This window comes from Pinus tabuliformis, chromosome 6, assembly GCF_031772625.1.
Source record: "Pinus tabuliformis cultivar Carrire ecotype Pingquan chromosome 6, CPIR1, whole genome shotgun sequence".
NCBI classification, from domain to species: Eukaryota; Viridiplantae; Streptophyta; class Pinopsida; order Pinales; family Pinaceae; genus Pinus; species Pinus tabuliformis.
In genome coordinates, this window is record NC_142292.1 from 780,522,191 (window position 1) to 780,545,630 (window position 23,440).

Sequence of the window (23,440 nt, forward strand, 5' to 3'; positions counted from 1 at the left end):
ATCGTAATTCCGGGCAAAGACATTTTTATATTGTCTCAAAAGACGAATATACGCTAGTTTTTCTTCAGGGGCTAAGCCGATGCCTAGATTAATGTTTTGTGGTTTATCGTCGGTTCCTAGGTTTACTAATTTGTAGTTCAGAGTTGAACTGTAGAGCTTTGAATTGGTAGACCTTTTAAACCGATTTTTTAAATCGTATAGGTCTTCTAACTTAACCACCGATTTAGGTATAGCATTATTAATGCCATTTTGTTGTATTAGTCGATCGTGATGGTCTTCGTCAATTATCTGATTGGAGTAGGATCCTTCGGAAGTGAGGAAATTTACAATATCAGGATCGTCATTGAATACTCTCCAATTTGTAATGTTGTCAGGGATGGATGGTCTAAAGATTAATTCTATTGAGAATCTATCTGGACTAAACCCTTCGGAGGGAATAAGCATAGAGGCTATGTTAGCCAAAAGGTTTGCGCTTGCGTTTTGGAGTCTCGGGATTGAAGAAATATTGAATGCTATGAAATTCTCAGTCAGATCTTGCACCAAAGATTGATAGTGTTTTAAATGAATTGATAGGCAATGAATAGTGTTACGTACCTGTTTGACAACAATCTCAGAGTCTCCGAGACTTGAAGATACTTGACGTTCAACCCGATTGCTTTGTATAGGCCTTGCACCAAGGCCTCATATTCTACTGTATTGTTTGTGCAATCGAATTCAAGTCTACACGTAAGCATGGTCTTATTTCCTTCTGGACTAATCAGAATGCATCCTGCTCCTGCTCCTTCGTTAGATTTAGAGCCATCAAAATATAATTTCCAAAACAAAGATGTATTTACAGGTTTATCTACAAAATTAACACACTTTGAATTATCAATTTGGGAAAAAATTTCGACTTGGTACAAAACTGAATTTTCCAAGTAAGGTGATGTATAAGCATTGAAATTGCTAGAAAAGAATCTACCGAGTAATTACCTATGATACTGCTATTATACGCTACTGCTTCATTTTCTACCCCCAATTCCGTTACTATGTACTTCTGGTGTAACTCTCGTTCAACCTTTATTTGATTCAGTTTACCATTATAGGGTAACCACATGTGTGACCAGTCGATTGAAAAGTATCCATGGAGTTTTTGGACCAATCCCTGCTAAGGATCAAGCCATAGAATTCTGGGATATCAGCCACTAGAATGTCAATAACCTGACATACCTTTGGGTTGGATGACAATCTTATGGTTACTTGATTAATTTCACCAATCACTTCGACTTGAGATCGATCAAGTTGAACTATGCGCACTGCGGATTTTTGTGGTTGAACATTTAACTTGACACATATTGATCTGGGTAAAATATTCGTTGAAGCACCAGAATCTACCAAACAATTGTGCACATTTTTATTGAAAATTTCATAAGTGAGAAGGAAATGGGGAGTGTGAGACCTTGATCTTCCTCCAATCAAGGCGATGTCATTAGGATCAATCTTATTAATCGTGTTGGTTTGAGGTTTTCCCATGTTGTGGGAAGCTACAGCTGTAGGCAAAGATGTAATAGGCACGGCATGTAATTCTTTCATCATTATCTTCTGTTGATGTTTCAATTTGCTCAATTCGTAAAGGGTAATATTATCCCTAGTCTTTTTCATGTCGTCAATAATGTTGTATTCCATTTCATCCGACACTATTAGTGTTTTTGATGGAGTTGTTTGATCTGATTGGACCGGGCTAGGTTAAGTCGCTTTAGTGGTCGTTTTTTTTGTTGCAACTTTATCTTTTGCTGTAGAGCTTGTGCTCTTCTGCTTAGGGGTAGTTTGGGGAGGATCAAGTTGATTTTTGCTTCGTGTGCTAACCAGAAATGCTTCTTGATCTTCTTCTTGTGGGAGGATGAAATCCCACATTCCTTGTAATTCCACAACTTCTTCATCATCAGTCTGCCCTTCAGTGGTATTCTCTTCTTCTTCCTCTTCTTCGGATTCGACATTTGAAATAGCGTTGGGTGGTTTCACATCCATCGAAGGGCCTCTTTTAAAAGCTCTGTAGGGATTTTTCGAAGAATTTTCTGCTACTTGTTTTTTTATGTCAATCATCTCATTGGACATGGTCTTTAATACTTTTTGCAATCCTTCCAAATCGAAAGGGTCTTTTGTTTGTTTCTTCTTGGAGTCTTCCTTGAAGGTGACTTTTTTAGACTTGCGTTCCTCTATCACAGATCTCTTTTCCAGGGCTATTACGCGTTTCTCTACTGCTATCGCCTCTGTCAAGTTTTCAACTAAGGTTGTTTTATTTGCCCTATCCACGAAGATTGCTAAGTTTGATGGTAAGGCCGTAATATACCATTCACATCGTACTTCTTCGCTGGGTTGGGAAGCAGTGGGAATTTTGTTAAGGATCTTATTGAACCATAAATTGAAATCTTTGATGGGTTCTCTAGCCTCGGCTTTAAGATTGGATAGGTCATTGATTAACGTTGTCGTTGATCTGTCATCACCAAACTTGGTAAGGAATTGACTTTGGAAAATGTCCCAACTTGTGATAGACCCGGAGAGTAATGAAAAGTACCATGACCCGGCTGTTCCTTGCATTTTATAGGGAAAAAGCCGGACAACAGCATCTTCGTTAGTAACTCCGTTGAGATTGACAGAAACCATGAAATTGTTTATGTGTTCTTCAACTAGCATGCCTGCTTCTGGACTGAATTTGGGTGGCCATTTCTCAGGATGGGCTGGTATTTGACTCAAGGGTGGAGGCATTAAGACTGCCCCAGGATTATTCCATGGAGACTAGGCCATCGTTGAGTTGCTAGTGAATGAAAGTGCAGAAGATGATCCCTATGGCTGGGAGGATGAGTACACTATGATGGTAGGTGATTGAAGAGGGGTTGTGGGAGTTCCAGTAAGCGGATGGATGATGGTTTGGGATGAAGATGTGGGTGGCTGACTTCGCAGTGAGGGAGTTGAAATGGACGACGTAGATGAAAGAGTCTCACTGTCAGACTCTTGTGGTGTTTTCCTCGCTCTTTTCCTGGTGGGGAGTGAAATTCAGTTGGCTGGATGCCAAATTTTTCACTCTTTAATCTAGTCAGGGGATGAGCAGGATTGTACTGCGAAGTCACGCTGCTTTGAGATTTATCAGACCTCTGAGTAGAAATGGAAAATCCCTGGAGTTTGTGAATTAGAGTTTGAACTTCAGGGGGTTCAATGGTAGATTGGTCTGAAATATTAGGGTGCGTAGCAACGGTTAATACTCGAGCGACTTCTGACTCTGGATTTAAACGTACTAGGGAAGTTGGGGGAGTTGATGAGGGTGATTTAATCTCAGAATGGTATTTAGATTTTGATTTAGGTGCCATTCATAGTTCAGGCCCTCCTTCTAGTGCCAGATATGTTGAAGCCCCGAAAATCGGGTCGACAACAAGGGGGATACCCACCCGGTCCGGAACTTGGTTGGCAGGTCCTTATTCGTTTGGTATAGCGGGTCCGACTAGGGATAATGGGACCAGTTTCCCAATATAAGGGTGTGTGTGTGCAGAATTGGATGTTGCTGATATAAGAATACTTAAAGCTAATCTAATTCAAACTTTTAAACTAACTTTACGCTATTGTAATCTAATGAAAAACAACACATCTAATCTATGCTAACCCAGGGTGTATTTCTTCTATTATGCGATCTAAAGAGATTTCAAACAATAACTGGTAATAAAGATCATTCAACTATCATAAGAATAGAAATCAATTAAGATGAACTACTTTGCATAAAAAGTTAGGCAAAACAGTTGTGAATGGCATATCACATAATAAGTATTCATATATCAGACATAAACAAATGGCTCCACCATACAAAAGTGCCAAATGGTAACTCACACATTCATGCAATAACATATAAACAACTAAAACTGTATATCACTTTAAGAATATAAGCAGAAATGATCAAGAGATAAAAGTACCATTTATGACTGATCCTACTCATAAGCTTCAAGCAACAATGATTTATCTCTCCTTGATCTAACATCTACTAAGAGTACAGAAGTGCAACATCAGTAGCAGATATCAAATGCAAACATTAATAAACCTTGATCCATTCATTCATCAAAGACCCCCTCCGAGGGTGCAAAAGTGCATGTTCTGAGGACAATTTTTTTGACAAATTTCTGGACCCTTCTCCAAATGCATGAGAAGGGCTTAAATACTGATAACTAATTAAATTAATTACATAAATTTAGGATACGGTTTAAATGACCGCCCTTCTTCTAAAGCAAAACTATTTCTAAAAATTGAATCTAATTCCTAACTATTTCTGCATTTGCTCCTTAAATGTTGCGAGCATTCAACATTTTCCTGGGAAGAGTCGGCTGGTTGCCTTCTGCTTTTGTTTGAGTTATGCAAACAGAAATGGCAAGCGTTGGCACCACTTTTTAGTACACTAGAAGATATTTTTGAGAATTATCTTCTGGTTGGGCAAATTCACTGCGTATATACTTGGCAACAACCCAAATTTCCCTCAAACTGCTTCTGCTTTTTCTATTTCAGTTTCCGGACTTGCGAATGACTAAGCAAGTTAGGGACTTTTCTTTCTGAACAATTTTCTTAGCGATGCGCGATTAGCGCCATCGAAAACTGCCTCTGTTCTTTGATCCGGGCTTTTCTAGTGCGTTTTCCTTCTTTAGCGCCTTTTTCCTTTACCGGGTAGAAGTTTCAGGATTTTTTGTAAACATGTTGCTTTTGTGAGCTTTCTGACCCTGAATGTTGAATCACCTATCGACCTCAGCATCTGTTGAGTGATACTCTGGAATCTGTGGATCTGTTGCATGCGACATCCGTTCATGAAGGCATCTCTTCTCTATTCTCCGAGCATTGACGCTTTCCCCTTTTCCTTAGATGTTTCCTGCTCATTGCTTCATATTGTGTCTTGTTTTTCATTCCTGCAGTTCACGCAAAGGAAAAGAGTAATGATAATAAATACTGATACGAAAGCTCTAACCTCTATGAATGTATAAAATCATGACACCCATCGTGAACTGACTCTTCGAAAAACACAAAACTTTCCTTCACTGACACTTTGGCATATGTTCATTAATTTCCTTTAAGGCGCGCGCCTAATTTTGATTTATAGACAGCTTTTCTTGAATGTTGAGTGGAGGAAATTTGTGATGGGCGATAGCAGCATCGCGTCATCGCATTACCTAGATGTGTCATCGCAATTTTTTTCAGATCGGATTATCGCAGATCACAGATATCGCAAGATCGCAGCATCGCGAATCGCATGAGTATTTAAATCATTGTGTGCTGCTTATGTGATATTGCGATATGCGACGTCGCACATCGGTCGTCGAAGATTTCTTAAGATTTTCATTTAAGAGCACTTCTTAATGTGTGCGATGTGATGAATTTCGCGTCGCTTCTTCGCAGTTTTTATTATGCTCATAAGGGGTGTTTTATCTTCTCCACGCGATGCGACATAATTTCAAGGAGTAGAATACAAAAAGTTTTATAAAATGTTTTTTGAATTTTTTATTAAGGTTCCCATTTGCTTAGTGTTATTGCTAATACTAAACAAAGAGGGGGGTTGTTGGTGGCCACAACAGGTGGTAAGAGGGCACAACAGATATTAGAGCTTGTGCACAGTGATGTGTTTGGACCTGTGAAGGTTCCATCATTGGGTAAGTCTATGTACTATGTATCATTTATAGATGACTTCTCAAGGAATACATGGATTTATTTCCTTAAGAAGAAATCTGAAGTCTCTAACAAGTTTAAAGAATTTAAGGCTCTGGTGGAAAACCAGATAGAGAAGAAGATAAAGGTGCTTAGGACAGATAACGGTGGAGAGTTTTGCAGTAAGGAATTTGAAGAATTTTGTAAGAAGTGTGGTATAGCACGGCAGAAGACTACTCCATATACACCTCAGCAAAATGGAGTTGCAGAAAGAATGAACAAGAAGTTGATGGAAAGGGAAAAAAGCATGCTCAGTGGTGCCTGGTTAGGACAGGAATTCTGGGTAGAGGCGGTGGAGATAGCATGTTACCTAGTCAACAGATCACCTTCATCAGCGTTGGAGGATAAGACTCCACAAGAGGTATGGACTGGTAAGAAACCCTCTTTTTTTCATTTGAGGGTATTTGGATGTGATGCATATGTACATGTTCCAAAGGAGAAACAGACCAAGTTGGATAGTAAATCTGAAAAGTGCATCTTTATTAGGTATAAGGATGGTTTAAAGGGTTATAAGCTTTGGATCCCAGTAACAAGGAAGGTTGTGTACAATCGAGATGTGGTTTTCAGAGAGGTGAAAGATGTTATTAAACATGAAGTCCAACCAAAAGAACCTGAGAAGATAGAGTTTGAGCTAAAGGAGAAGAATCAGACTCTACAGTAGAGGAGGAATCAGAAGATGAAGAGCCACAAACTTCGGGTGTAAGAAGATCAGTTCGAGAAAGAAGGCAGCCAGAAAGGTATAGTCCATCTGCTTTCTATTCAAATTTTTCTTTATCTATTATTGGTGATGATCCCAGAACTGTGAAGGGAGCAATAGATTCAGAGGATGGAAAACTCTGGACAGAGGCCATGGTTAATGAAATGGCATCTTTGCACAAAAATGAGGCTTGGGAGCCACAGTGCAATTTTCTTGGCAAAGAACCTTGCTTATCATTCAAAGACAAAGCACATTGATGTTCAGTATCACTTTATGAGGGATATGATAGAAGACAAAAATGTGTTGTTGGTAAAGGTGGACACTTAGAAGAATACTACAGATGCATTGACAAAATATGTGAGCTCTGAGAAGTTCTCCTGGTGTAGAGAAACAATGGGCATTTTAGGGCTGGAAAAATGACTAAGCTCTCCTGTGGCCCCCTGTGGAAGGAAAACAACAAGTGGGAGATTGTTGGGTTGTGTTATATTATTTCCATGACTAACCTACATAGTGAACCAGGGGGTTAGAGGGGGGGCAAAGCCCCCCCTTTGTTGCGCTGATTGCATAGCGAGGGGGTCATAGGGGAGGCGGAAACCCCCCTGTCTAGGAGGTTTGAGGGGGGTGGGTAGCCCCCCTCTATGGGGCCTGCGGCAGTGCCCTAGAAAAAAAAAATTGGACCCTATATTAGGTTGGGCGAACCTACCTATGGTTTTTGGTCCATGTTTTTGGACGTAATGGTATTGGATGCTTCAGCATGTATAAATATGTATTGTAACATTGAAAGGAATATAATGAAAAATCAATCTGGTGGTCCTGTTTTTGGGATCTAGGGGAAAATCTCTGTGTATATGTGTTTTATGTGTTATGCTCTCGCATTGTTTATTTTTTGTGTTTTAGAATTTGTATGTAGGTAATTTCTGTATGGGGTTCAAACCTACACCCATTTCACTACTCGACAATGTTCTTCTCGCAAATTTTCCATGAACCTCCTAGCAACTCCAACTGCATGTGAAATGTCAAGTCTTGTACATACCATCACATACATTAATTTACCTACCACAATTTTTTATGGTACATAAGACATATACTTCTTTTCTTCATCAATTTTAGGACTCAAACCCAAAGAAAGCTTAAAATGGGAGGCTAATGGAACATTAACATGTTTCACATTGTTCATACTGAACACTTCAAGTACTTTCTCCACATACTTTTGCTGTGATAACCAGGTCTTTCCATTTTTACTATCTTTGTGTATCTACATTCCCAAAATATGTTTTGTCACTCCAAAATCCTTCATATCAAACATCTTAGAAAGTTGAGTCTTCAACTTGTTGATTTCTTCCATGCTTTTTCTTGCAATAAGCACATCGTCAACATATAATACCAAGATAATGAATATGCCATTGAAAATTTTAAAGTATACATAATGATCATGCTCACTTCTAGTAAAGTTCTGGCTCACCATAAAGGAGCCAAACTTCTTGTACCATTTCCTGAGAGACTGCCTCAGGCCATATAATGATATCTTGAGCTTGCAAACTAATATTTTGTTGTGACCTTATACAAAACCTTCTGGTTGTTCCATATAATTTTTTTCATCCAAATATCCATGAAGAAAAGTTGTTTTAGCAACTAATTTTTCTAACTCAAGATCATGTAATGCAGTTAGTGCTAACACAGTTTAAATAGAAACAAGTTTTACGAATGGTGAAAAAATATCATGAAAGTCAATACCTTCAACCTGGGAATACCCTTTTTCTATCAGCCTCACCTTATACCTTTCTATACTTCCATAAACATTTCACTTCAATTTGGAGACCCATTTTCATCTGACAACACTTCTCCCTTCAGGAAGTTCTACAAGATCCCATGTTTTGTTCTTAGCTATGGAATCCATTTCTTCATCCATAGCCCTTTTCTACTTTTTCCTATCCACATCATCCACTACTTCCTGATAACAAGAAGGTTCACCATCTTCAGTAATAAATTAAATATATGAAGTAGAATATGCATACCTTTTGGGTGTTCTTCTTTCCCTTGTAGACCTCCTTAGAGTGACTGATTTCTTGACTGGTTCTTGAAGAAGGATCTTACGTGAAGAAGGATCCCATAACATGTATTCTTTTACTGCATATTCATACCTAACAAATATATAACATTTTTATTTTATGTTTAATTTACAATGTTGATTCTTCAGAATAAGAGCAAGGCATCACAACCAAAAATTCTTAAATGTGAATAATCACAAGACTGACCCGACCAAAATTCTTCAATAATTTTACAATTAATGGAAACTAGAGGTGATCTATTTGCCAAATAATAAGCATTAGATATTGATTCTGCCTGCAACTCCTTTTGCATGTTAGCATTATTGTTCATGGTTCTGGATATCTCCATAAGAGTCTGATTCATACGTTTAACAACGTCATTTTATTGAAGAGTATAGATAGTAGTTTTATGTCTAACAATCCCTTCATCCTTACAATATTGTTTAAATTATAAGGAAGTAAATTCACTGCCATTGTTAGTTCTTAAACATTTAATTGATTTGCATGTTTTATTTTCCACAATAGCTTTAAAATTTTTAAAAACATTAAATAAATCAACTTTTCTTTTCAACATATAGACCCAGACTTTCCTGGAGTAATCATCAATAAATGTTAAGAAGTATAATGCACCTCCATAAGATACAATAGGAGATGGTCCCCAAAGATCAAAATGAATATAGTCCAAAATTCCTTTACTATTATGACTTCTAGTTTTAAATTTATTTTTACATTGTTTTCCATATACACAATGTTTACAAAAATCCAACCTCAAGGATTTCAAATTAGGAATCAATTTGAGATTCATTAGTACCTAAAGGGCCTTTTCGCTCCTGTGCCCCAGTCGTTGATGCCATAGGAGAGTATCTTCTTCTTCCTTTGAAGATGCAGTCATTGCATCACTGACCTAATTACTTCCTTTGAGTCTGTAAATATTTATGATCTTCTCTGACTTCATAACAACCAGAGTGCCCTTTGAAACTTTCAACACTCCATTTTGACCTGTAAACTTGTAACCTTCTGAGTCCAATACTCCCAAAGAAATCAAATTATTTCTCAACTCAGGTACATGTCTAAAATCAGTTAATGTTCTAACTATATCATCATACATTTCAATTTTGAAATTTCGCATCCCAACAGTCTAACAATATACATTATTTCCCATAAACACAAAACTACCATTCACAGCTTGATATGAAGTGAACCAATTTCTATATGAAATCATGTGATGAGAAGCACAATAATCTAACAACCAATTTTCATAATTCTGAGACATTACAAACTGGTAAAGCTTCATCTACCATGCCTAATTCAACAAATAAAACTTCATCAATCATACCTGAATCAACTTGATTTGCTTCCTTCTTTTGGTTTTCAAAGGACTCCTTTATTTTCTAACATTCTTTCTTGAGATTCCTTGTTTTGTTGCAGTACTAGTATTTGGATTTACATTTATTGCCTTTTGATTTTGATTTGGAAGAACTTCTTGCTTTCTCCCCTCTTTCCTTGGACTGACCTCTTCCTACCATGGCTTCTGGTGCAAAAGTTTCAATGTTGGAATTCCTCCGTACTTCTTCAGATAATAGAGCTCCCACAATAGAATAAAATTCCAAAGGTTTGGTTGTGATCAAACTCATAGAAGTCACAACGTGATCCCAAGACTCGGGAAAGGAACATAATAAGTGAATAGCTTTATCTTCTTCTTCAAATCTAACATTGATATATGATAACTAGAAAATAAGTGTATTAAATACATTTAAATGTTCAACAATTTTAGTACCCTCCTTCATTTGAAGGCCATATAGTTTCCTCTTCAAATAAATTCTATTGGTTAAATATTTGGTCATATACAGTGTTTCCAATTTTACTCACAAACCTGTCACTGAGGTTTCTTCAACAATGTTAAAGAGAACTTCATTTTCCAGGCACAACTTGATGGTGTTGAGAGCTCAAGCATCCAAGTCCCCCAAATCAAAATCTGTCATGCCAACATGTTTCTTTTTAACCCCATATAACGCTTTGTACAACCCTTGTTGCACCGTCAAATCTTGTACTTTCAATTTCCACAATGAAAAATTGTTCTTACCGATGAAATTCTCCACCTCGAACTTAGAATTAGTCATTTTTTCATTTCTTCCTACACAGGATCTTTAAAATTTATTTATTAATGATTGTATTCCTTCAAAAAATTATGCTACCCTTTCAAATTACAGTTAGGGTTTTCCAAATTTCTTTCTGAATAGGTATTTTCCAAAAAATAGAATAATTATTTTTTTCAAAAAAAACGCAGAATCCCACTCCAATTCAATAATTTTATTGCTCGTAACCCTACTTATCCTTTTTGAAAACCTAACAAAAAAGTTTAATAGTTCAGAATTTCAGAAAGGAATCTTCAACAACCAAATTTTGTTTCTACTACCAAAAGTTAAAAAAATGCCTTGACTTCTGCTTCAAATATACCAACAGTTGTCAACTTTCCTTTTTTTTGCAATCAGCGGCAGAGGCTATCTCTTCTTCTTTAGCATTGGTGTATGTATAGAAGCTCCTATCTACATGAATTTGCTCCAGGTGGCTTATTAATAGGCTACATACACTTCCAAGTCAACACCTTCCTTCTTAGAGTCATTCTTGCAGATATATGGCTTCTTTCCTCTAAGAATACAACTTCCAGGTTTGAGGTTTAGGTCAGTGGCTCTACTTTTGTCAGCGACAGATCTCTTCAACCAATGTCTTAGTGTCAATACACAAAATTACGACTGTGTATTTCTTTGATGGCTTCAGATAGGGTATGCCGCATCAACTATTCAACTTTGACAGGGGGTTTTCTTTGAAGCTCTGCTCTAGGCAATAGACATATAACGAACAGACATAGGGTCGTTCATAAATTTTTTTGGCAATTTCATGGGCTCGGGGCTCTTCTTCTTGGCTCGTCTTACTCCAAATTGGCTTACTCGTCACAACGCTTTAGACAAGCGATGGCATGGAATCTAGGAATGCGCATTCCTTTGACGACTTTGTTCTCATTGGGCTAGACTTTCCTTAATCAACGGTCTATAGAAAACTTTCTCCCAGTCAGCAAGAAATCGATTCACAGTTCCTCTTGTCTATGCTTGAGTGTAATTTTCATAGCATAACTCAAATTTCTTAGCTTCAATAAAAAGACACCATGGAGGTCACTCCTTAGCCGGTGCACACAATTTTTTATTTTCTTAAATTGACCTCACGACCCTCACAACCAAGCTCTGATACCACTTGTTAAAATTTAAATAAGGAAGCAATTTAAAAAGAAAGAAACTGAATGACACAACAAGAACACACAAAGTATTTACATGGTAAAACCATGACAGTGTGTCAAATAAACCTCCACGGGGCAAGGGATTGGAATTCTTATTGCTCCAAGTTAATAAAGACTCTCCAAGTTACATCAAGCCTCTCAGGTAATCACCATTTTAATACAAATATTTCGTTACATAACTCCCTATAGCTACACAGCTGCCTAGACAGTAAAACTAAATCTACTTAGATAATTACATTGTTAAAATTTATTGTTGTCTTTCTTTAACAATCTCCACATTGAAAACAATATTCCTAATCCCTTTCCCATGCCCATTCATCATCTCTTATGCAAGCCAAGAGAATCCAAACACCATCACAACTTCTCTACCAAAACTAGATTTGTGAACATGTCTATATGATTCTCCTGTGTATGGACCTTCTTGAGAGCTACTTCATCACCATCAATCACATGTCTTACAAAATGGTACCTTAAATCAATGTGCTTAGTATTACTTGTTGGAAATAATACTGAGAGGGGGGGATGAATCAGTATTATCACATCAACAAAACATTTTCATTTCCATATTCAGATTCATATATGCTACTTCCACAACTTCTTATGATTCAGTTAGTTGATCCTTAATGAGTGCATTAGAACATTATCAACCATATTAACAGTAAACAGGTGCAGCAAAATAGAACAGATCATCACACATAAGCCACACACATGAACGCCATGATATAAGGTGGAAACCCAATGTGGGAGAAAACCACCTGTTGCAAGTCATCTCAATCTTGTTCTTAATAAGAAAATCCTTTTACAATATTTCTGTACTAGTGCAGTCTTATACCAGTACGCAGGCTTCTACCTGCAGAGAGCTACAATCCTCTCTCATTCTCCAGTCTCTCCTGGAAGGGAGCTACAACCCCCATAGTTCTTGTACTAGCCGATCCATTTACTAGTACGCAGGCTGCTACCTGCTACAATGCTCCAAAGTTTTCAACTGCTACTGGAAGGGAGCTACCACCCCCTTAGCTCTTGTACTAGCTAAGATACTAGTATGTAGACGCCGGCCTACAATATTCTCTCCTCCAGGTACCATGTTTCATACATTTTCAGACTGGATACTCCTGAAGCACAACACATAATCTGAAAGGCCACGTTTCATCCAATTTTCATACTGGACCCATTAATATCATTGAAGCACATAATCAATCAATCTTCTGAATCACCCAAACACCAGATCAATACATATACAAGGATAATATATGTGTTAGCACCCAGATCTAGTCCATCAAATCACATAAATATGAGTCATTATGATCCTGATCCAATATTAGTTCTCATCCATCAATATTGAAGCTAAACACAATCAACCAAATAGGATATGCAGAATACTGACACCTTTAAACTGTCATCAAAACCCATCAACAACCAGAACCACCTGTGACTTCAAATATCATAGCTCAAATTATATACGCTACTACAATGAACCAAACCTGCATACATACGCGCTTACACCAAAGCCAACCCGCGTACAGATCTATAAATATTCAAACATGACTTGCAGGGATTTCAAACTTAAGTTATACCCAGTTCAGATCATTACAAGCATCAGTATACAGATCTAGAATAAGCATAATCAAATATATAGAGATAGTTCATTTCAAACCATTTGATCCCGATCTATCCTTAGATCTTTTTCTCCTTCAACCGGTGAGATCCCTCTTTAGCTTAGATCCAGATCTGCACCATAACCCAATCACACTATTCCAAATCTAGCACTTTATTAGATATTCAATAATTCAGATGATGCTTTGCCAAATGATCTCCTTCCTCTTTTATAGTCTTAGGCCTTTCACAATACCACGGTATAAAACCATAATAACACAATACCACGGACCCAATACTTGGGATCAACACTTTTGCATGCAATACCACAGACCAAAACCATAGGATAAAAAATTGTCGGACTAATACCATGAACCAACCATGAAAGTGCGTGAGATCAACACTTTGGATGCAATACCACAGACCAAAACCATAGGATCAAAAACTATCGGACTAATACCATGAACCAATCATGAAAGTGCGTTAACTTTTCTCTTGCATGAAGGTAACTTTTCTCTGCATGAAAGTGCATGAACTTTTCTCTACATGAAAGAAACTTTTCTCTGCATGAATGTGCGTGAACTTTTCTCTACATGAAAGAAACTTTTCTCTACATGAAAGAAACTTTTCTCTACATGAAAGAAACTTTTATCTTCATGAAAGTGCGTGAACTTGAAAATAACTTTGCTGCACTATAATTTATCATCTGTGTGATTTTCCATCAAGGAAAACACTTGTCTCATAATGCCAACTTTACTGTGATAAGCTAGATTTGTATCCAAATGAATAGCACTCTAACTGTCACAAAATACATTCACTTTCTCCTGTGTCCTTCCAATCTCACCAAGTAGACCTTTCAACTAGATAGCCTCTTTATAAGCATCTGAAGTAGTTATATACTCTTCTTCAGTAGTAGATAAAGTAACTTTTTCGTAAAGCTTTGACATCGAGCTAATTTTTCCATCTGCAAGATTAAAGACATATCTTATAGTAGATCTCCTCTTGTCCAAATTGTCTGCATAATAAACATCCATATATATGTAGAATGAATTTTCACTACCATTAAGGATGATACAATGGTCACTTGTGCCTCTCAAATACCGAAGCACCCATTTCACTGCACGTCGATGTTCCTCTCCTGGATTTGCCATGAACCTGCTGACAACTCCAACTTCGTGTGAAATGTCAGGTCTTGTAGATACCATCACATACATTGATTTTCCTACCGCATTTTCATATGATACATGAGACATATACTTCTTTTATTCATCATTTCTAAGAATCAAACCCAAAGAAATATTAAAATGGGAAGCTAATGGAACATTAACAGGTTTTAGATTGTTCATACCAAAATTTTCAAGTACTTCTCCACATACTTCTATAGTGATAACCAGATCTTTCCATTTTCCCTTCTCTTTGTATCTCCATGCACAAGATATATTTTGTCACTGCAAGATCCTTCATATTAAACATCCTATAAAGTTTAGCCTTCAACCTCTTGATCTGTTCCATGCTTTTGCTTGTAATAAGAATGTTGTCAACATATAAGACCAAGATAATGAATGTTCCATTGAAACTCTTAGAGTACACACAATGATCATACTCACTTCTAGTAAAGTTATGGCTCACCATGAAGGGGTCAAACTTCTTGTACCATTTCCTAGGAGACTGCCTCGGGCCATACAATGATTCCCTGAGCTTGCAAACTAATATTCAGTTGCGACCTTGTACAAAACCTTCTTGTTGTTCCATATAAATCTCTTCATCAAAGTCTCCATGAAGAAAAGTAGTTTTAACACTTAATTATTCTAAATCAAGATCAAGTAATGCAGTTATTGCTAACACAGTTCAAATAGAAACACGTTTTACGACTGGTGAAAAAATCTCATGAAAGTCAAAACCTTAAACCTAAGAATACCCTTTTGCTACCAGCTTTGCCTTATACTTTTCGATACTTCCATAAAAAAATTTCTTCAATTTGAAGACCCATTTTCATTTGACAACACTTCTCCCTTCAAGAAGTTCTACAAGATCCCATGTTTTGTTCTTAGCTAAGGAATCCATTTCTTCATCCATATCCTTTTTCCACTTTTCACTATCCACATCATCTACTACTTCCTAATAACAAGAAGGTTCACCATCTTCAATAATCAATGCAATAGATGAAGCATAATATTCATACCTTTTGGGTGTTCTTCTTTCCCTTGTATCCCTCCTTAGAGTGACTGATTTCAGGACTGGTTCTTGAACTTGTACAATTTCCTTTGCATCTTCTTCACCTTTTTCTTTAGAAGTCTCTCCTTCCTTTCAAATTTCCAAAAAATGTTTAGTCTCCAACTAAATCGTTCGATTCAATAATACTTGTTCCTATTCAAACCTTTTAAACATCTGATTTTAGAAGAGAAGATTCATCAAATATTACATAGCTACTAATGACTATCTTATGTGAAGAAGGATCCCACAACCTGTATCCTTTTAGCTCATAGTCATACCCAACAAAGACATAACATTTTTCTTTTGGGTCTAACTTAAAACATTGATTCTTCAGAACAAGAGCATAGGCATCACAACCAAAAAATCTTAACTGTGAGTAATCACAATACTAACTCAACCAAACTTCTTTAGGAACTTTATCATTTATGGAAATTGAAAGTGATCTATTTACCAAATAACAAGTAATAGATACTCCTTCTGCCCACATCTCCTTTTGTAGGTTAGCATTATTGATCATGCTTCTGGCTCTCTCCATAAGAGTTTGATTCATACATTCAACAATGCCTTTTTGCTAAGGGGTATAGACAATAGTTTTATACCTAACAATCCCTTCATCCTTACAATATTTTTCAAATTCTAAGGAAGTAAATTCACCACCATTGTCAGTTCTTAAACATTTAATTGATTTTCATGTTTTATTTTCCACCATAGCTTTAAATTGTTTAAAAAATTAAATACATCATCTTTTGTTTTCAACATATAGACCCATACTTTCCTGGAATAATCATCAATAAATGTTAAGAATTATAATGAACCTCCATAATATATAACATGAGATGGTCCCCAAAGATCAGAATGAATATAGTCCAAAATTCCTTTACTATTATGACTTCCAGTTTTAAATCTATGTTTACATTTCTTTCCAAATACATAATGTTTACAAAAATCCAACCTCAAGGATTCAAATTAGGAAGCAATTTGTGATTCATTAGTACCTGAAGGCCCTTTTCGCTCATGTGGCCTTTTCGTTGATGCCATAAGAAAGTATCTTCTTCTACTTTCTCAGATACAATTGCTACCTCACTGACCTGAGTACTTCCTTTAAGTATGTAAAGATTTATGATCGTCTTTGCCTTCATAACAACCATAGTGCCCTTTGAAAGTTTCAGCACTTCATTTTGACATGTAAAATCGTAACCTTCTGAGTCCAATACTCCCAAAGAAATCAAATTCTTTCTCAACCCAGGTACAAGTCTAACATCAGTTAATGTTCTAGCTATCTCATCATACATTTTAATTTTGACATTTCCCATCCCAAAAATCTGACAAGATATATTATTTCCCATAAACACAAAACTACCATTCACCGCTTGATAGGAAGTGAATTGATTTCTGTGCAGACTCATGTGATGAGAAGCACCAGAATCTAACAACTAATTTTCATAATTCTGAGAGACATTGCAAACTAGTAATGCTTCATCTACCATACCTAATTCAACAGATAAAACTTCGTCAATCATATTTTACTCAACTTGATTTTTTTCCTTCTTTGGGTTTTCAACAGACTTATTTCTTTTCCAACAGTCTTTCTTGAGATGCCCTATTTTGTTATAGTACCAACATTTCTCTTTACACTTCTTGCCTTTTGATTTTGATCTGGAAGAACTTATTTCTTTCCCCCCTCTTTCCTTAGATCGACCTCTTTCTACCATGGCTTCTGGTGTGGAAGTTTCAATGTTGGACTTCCTCCGTACTTCTTCAGATAACAAAGCTCCCACAACATAATCAAATTCTAAATATTGGGTTGTGCTCAAACTGATATAAGTCATAAAGATTTCCCAAGGCTCGAGAAAAGAACGTAACAAGGTAATAACTTTATCTTCTTCTTCAAATCTAACATTCATATATGAAAACTGGAAAATAAGTGTATTAAATACATTTAAATGTTCTATAATTTTAGTACCCTCCTTCGTCTAAAGGAAATATAGTTGCCTCTTCAAATAAATTCAGTTGGTTAAAAATTTGGTCAGATACAATGTTTCCAATTTTACTCACAAACCTGTTGCTGAGTTTTCTTCAACAATGTTGTATAGAACTTCATTTTCCAGGCACAACGTAATGGTACTGAGAGCCCGAGCTCCAATTCTCCCCAATCCAAATATGTCATACCAACATGTTTCTTTTTAACCCAATATAATGCTTTGTGCAACCCTTCTTGCACAAACAAATCTCATAATTTCAGTTTCCACAACGCAAAATCGTTCTTACCAGTGAACTTCTCCACCTCAAACTTATTGTTAGTGATTTTTTCCATTTTTTCCTACACAGGCTCTTTAAAATTTATTTTCTTGATAATTGTGTTCCTTCAAAAAAAAATTCTACCCTTTCATCTTTTAGCTAGGGTTTTCCGAATTTCTTTTTGACTAGGGATTTTCCAATATATATATATATATATATATATATCAAATTCAAAAAAAACTTCAAAATACCTACTCCAATTCAATCATTTTCCACTCAAAACCCTACGTTTCCTTTTTGAAAACCCAACAACAAAGTTTAATAGTTCATAATTTTATAAAGGAATATTCAACAACCAAATTTTATTTATGCTGCTAAAAATAAATAAAACATACTTGGGCTTCTACTTCAAATACACCAGTAGTTGTCGACTTTCCCCTTTTTTTTCAATCAGCGGCAGGGGTTGTCACTTCTTATTTAGCCGAAGACTATACAATTTCCTCTTAAAATAAATCCTATTGGTTAAATATTTGGTTGTATACAATGTTTCCAATTTTCCCCACGAACTTGCTACTGAGGTTTCTTCGACAATGTTGAAGAGAACTTCATCGTCTAGGCATAACCTAATGGTACTGAGAGCTCAGGCATCCAAATCCTCCCAATCCAAATATGTCATGCCAAAAGGTTATTTTTAACCCCATCTAATGCTTTGTGTATCCTTGTTGTGTCATTCAATCTCTTTCTTGTAAATGTATTCCTTATTTAAATGTTAATAGGATCAAATGCAACAAGTGGTATCAAAGCTTGGTTGTGAGGGTGGTGAGGTTTTTTTTTTTAATAGTCTCACTAGACAAGGAGTGACCTGCTTGGTGTTTTTTTGTTGAAACCAAGAAATTTGAGTTCTTCTATGAAGATTACACTCAAGCATAGACCAGTGGATTCATGAGTTGAATTGTTGCCAACTGGGAGAATATTTTATGCATACCATTGAGTCAGGAAATTCTAGCCCACTGAAAACAAATTCGTTGAAGGAATGTGCACTCTTGGAGTCGTGTCATCGCCTGTCTGAAGCCTTGTGACGATTAAGTTGAGCCGGAGTAAGCCGAGCTAAGAAGAAGAGCCCAAGGCCCACAAAACTACCAATTTTTTATGAACGATCGACTGTATGTTATTCGTCTGTCTATTACCTGAAGCAGACACACAAATAAAAACCCCAGTAGAAGTTGAACATTTGATGCGTCGAACCCTGTTTGAAGTTGTTAGAGAAAGTCACAGTCATCATTCTACGTATTGACACTGATTCATCGGTTGAAGAGAATTATTTCTAATAAAATCAAATTTGGTCGAAAAGCAGAGCCTCTTACCCGAGACTCAAATATGGAAGTTGCATTCTTGGAGGAAATAAGTCACATGTCTGCAAGAACAATACTGAGAAGGAAGGCGATAAGAAGGTGCTAACGTAGAAGTGTATGTAGCCTATTAAGAAGCCACCTCGAGAAAATTCATGTAGACTGGAGCCTCTCTAGAAACATTTTTGTTGAAGAAGAAGAGACATCCCCTACCTCGGTTGAAAGAAAAATGAAAGTTGACAACTGCTCATGTACTTGAAGCACAAGCATGAGTATTTTTAATTATTGTTTTTGGTAGAAAAATAAAATTTGGTTGTTGAAGATTCCTTTCTGAAATTTTGAACTGTTAAAATTTGTTGTTGGGTTTTCAAAAAGGATAAGCCTGAGTATTTTTTATTATTATTTTTGGCAGTAGAAACAAAATTTGCTTGTTGAAGATTCCTTTCTAAAATTTTAAACTATTAAACTTTGTTGTTGGGTTTTCAAAAAGGATAAGTAGGGTTCTGAGCAGAAACTTCTAGAATTAGAATAGGAATTTTGAATTTTTTTTTGAATCTAGAAAAAACAAAAAAAAACCCTAGAAATCAACGTTTTTTTTTTTTGAAAATCCATAGTCACAAATAAATTTCGAAAACCCTAGTTGAAAACTGAAAGGGTATCAAATTTTTTTGAAGGAACACAGTCATTAATAAAGAAATTTTAAAGAGCCCGTGTAAGAAGAAATGGAAAAAATTACTAATACTAAGATTGAGGTGGAGAATTTCACCAATAAGAACAATTTTGCATTGTGGAAACTGAAAGTATGAGATTTGTTGGTGCAAAAAGGGTTGCACAAAGCATTTTATGGGGATAAAAAGAAACATGTTGGCATGACATATTTGGATTTGGAGTACTTAGATGCTTGAGCTCTTAGTACCATGAGGTTGTGCCTCACAGATGAAGTTCTCTTCAACATTGTTGAACAAACCTCGATAGCAGGTTTGTGGGTAAAATTGGAAACACTATATATGACCAAATATTTAGCCAATAAAATTTATTTGAAGAGAAAATTGTATAGCCTTCGGATGAAGGAGGGTATTAAAATTGTTGAACATTTGAATGTATTTAATACACTTATTTTCTAGTTGTCATATATGAATGTTATATTTGAAGAAGAAGATAAATATATTACCTTATTATGTTCCTTGCCCAAGTCTTTGGATCAATTTGTGACTTCAATCAGTTTGAGCACAACCAAATCTTTGGAATTTGATTCTATTATGGGAGCTATGTTATCTAAAGAAATATAGAGGAAGTCCAGCATTGAAACTTTTGCACTAGAAGCCATGGTAGCATGAGGTCAGTCCAAGGAAAGAGGGGACAAAGAAAGAAGTTTTTCCAAATCAAAATCAAAAGGAAAGAATTTTAAATCCAAATGATGGTACTACAACAAAATAGGGCATCTCAAGAAAGATTGTTGGAAAAGAAAGGAGTCCATTGAAAACCTAAAGAAGGAAGAAAATCAAGTTGAGTCAGGTATGATTGATGAAGTTTATTTTTTGAATTAGGTTAATGTAGATGAAGCTTTACTAGTTTGCAATGTCTCTTAAAATTATGAAAATTGGTTGTTAGATTTTGTTGCTTCTCATCACATGAGTCTGCATAGAAATAGGTTCACTTCATATCAAGTTGTGAATGGTTGTTCTATGTTTATGGGAAATAATGTATCTTGTCAGACTATTGGGATGGGAAATGTCAGAATTAAAATGTAGGATGATACAATTAGAACATTTCCCGATGTTAGAAATGTATCTGAGTTGAGAAATAATTTGATTTCTTTGGGAGTGTTGGACTCACGAGTTTACAAGTTTATAGGTCAAAATGGAGTGTTGAAAGTTTCAAAGGGTGATTTGGTTGTTATGAAGGCAGAGAATATCAGAAATCTTTATAGACTCAGAGGAAGCACTCAGGTTAGTTATCAACTATATTTGTGAAGGCAGAAGAAGATATTCTCTTATGGCATCGGCGACTGGGCCACATGAGAAAAAAGGGCCTTCAGGTACTAATGAATCGCAAATTGTTTCCTAATTTAAAATCCTTGAGGTTGGATTTTTGTAAACATTTTGTATATGGAAAACAATGTAAACAAAAATTTAAAACTGGAAGTCATAATAGTAAAGGAATTTTGGACTATATTCATTATGATCTTTAGGGACCATCTCCTATTTTATCTTATGGAGGTGAATTATACTTCTTAGCATTTATTGATGATTACTCTAGGAAGGCCTGGGTCTATATGTTGGAAATAAAAGATGATGTATTTAATTTTTTTAAACAATTTAAAGGAAATTTAAATCTATAGTGAAAATCAATTAAATGTTTAAGAACTGACAATAGCGGTGAATTTACTTACTTAGAATTTGAAAAATATTATAAGGATGAAGGGATAATTAGACATAAAATTGTTGTCTATACTCCTTAGCAAAATGACATTGCTGAATGTATGAATCAAACTCTTATGGAGAGAGCCAAAAGTATCATCAACAATGCTAACCTGCAGAAGGAGTTGTGGGTAGAAGCAATATATATTACTTGTTATTTGGTAAATATATCACCTTCAATTGCCATAAATTATAAAATTCCTAAAGAAGTTTGGTCAGGTTAGTCTTGTGATTACTCACTCTTAATATTTTTTGGTGGTGATGCCTATGCTCTTGTTCCGAAGAATCAACGTTTTAAGTTAGACCCAAAAGAAAAATGTTATGTCTTTGTTGGGTATGACTATGAGCTAAAAGGATACAGGTTGTGGGATCCTTCTTCACATAAGATAGTCATTGGTAGAGATGTAAAATCTGATGAATCTTCTCTTCTAAAATCAGATGTTTAAAAAGTTGAACAGGAATGCTGAATCAGAAAATTCAGTTGGATACTAAACCTTTTTTGGAAAGTCAAAAGGAAGGAGAGACTTCTGAAGAAAAAAGTGAAGAAGATGTAAGGAAACTATATAAGTTCAAGAACCAGTCCTGAAATCAGTCACTCTAAGGAGGGATACAAGGGAAATAAGAACACCCAAAAGGTATGAATAGTATGCTTCATTTATTCCATTGATTACTGAAGACAGGGAACCTTCTTGTTATCAGGAAGCAGTGGATGATGCGTATAGTGAAAAGTGGAAAAAGGCTATGGATGAAGAAATGGATTCCTTAGTCAAGAGAAAAACTTGGGATATTGTAGAAATTCCTGAATGGATAAGTGTTGTCGGATGTAAATGGGTCTTCAAATTGAAGTGAAATTTTTATGGAAGTATCAAAAGGTATAAGGCGATGCTAGTAGCAAAGGGGTATTCTCAAGTTGAAGGTATTGACTTTCATGATATTTTTTCACTGGTCGTAAAACTTGTTTCTATTCGAAATGTGTTAACACTAATTACATTACTTGATATTGAGTTAGAGAAGATAGATGTTAAGACAACTTTTCTTCATGGAGATTTGGATGACAAGATTTATATGGAACAACGAGAAGGTTTTGTACAAGGTCGCAACTGAAGATTAGTTTGCAAGCTTAGGGAATCATTGTATGGCCTGAGGCAGTCTCTTGGGCAATGGTACACATAGTTTGACTCCTTCATGGTGAGCCATAACTTTACTAGAAGTGAGTATGATCATTGCGTATACGCCTGTAAAGAGGTAATCTAGTTGAAAGGTCTACTTGATGAGATTGGAAGGACACAAGAGAAAGTGAATGTATTTTGTGACAACCATAGTTCTATTAATTTGGCTACAAATCCATCTTATCATAATAAGACTAAGAACATTGATGTAAGGTACCATTTTTAAGACATGTGATTTATATGACAAAGTAGCTCTCAAGAAGTTCCATACATAGGAGAATCGCACAGACATGTTCACAAAGCCAGTTTTGGTATAGAAGTTATGATGGTGTTTGGCTTCTCTTGGCTTGTAGAAGAGATGATGAATGGGCATGGGAAAGGGATTAGGAAAATTGTTGTCAATGTGGATATTGTTAAAGAATGACAACAATTAATGTTAACAATGTAATTATCTAAGTAAATTTAGTTTTACCATTTAGGCAGTTGTGTAACTATAGGGAGTTATGTAACGAAATATTTGTATTAAAATGGTGATTTCTCGAGAGTCTTGATGTAACTTGGAGAGTCATTCTTGACTTTGTAGCAATAAGAATTCCAATCCCTTGCCACATGGAGGTTTCCTTAACACACTATCAGGGTTTTACCTTGTAAATACTTCGTGTGTTCTTGTTTTCTCATTCAGTTTCTTTCCTGTAAATTTCTTCTTTATTTAAA

At 35.9% G+C, this 23,440-nt stretch overlaps 1 pseudogene; it reads right to left on the reverse strand.

Annotated features, from left to right (window-relative positions):
* Window positions 1-16,842, reverse strand: part of LOC149261053 (acyl-CoA-binding domain-containing protein 4-like) — a 71,497-nt pseudogene extending 54,655 nt beyond the window's left edge.
* Window positions 16,843-23,440: the final 6,598 nt, after the last annotated feature.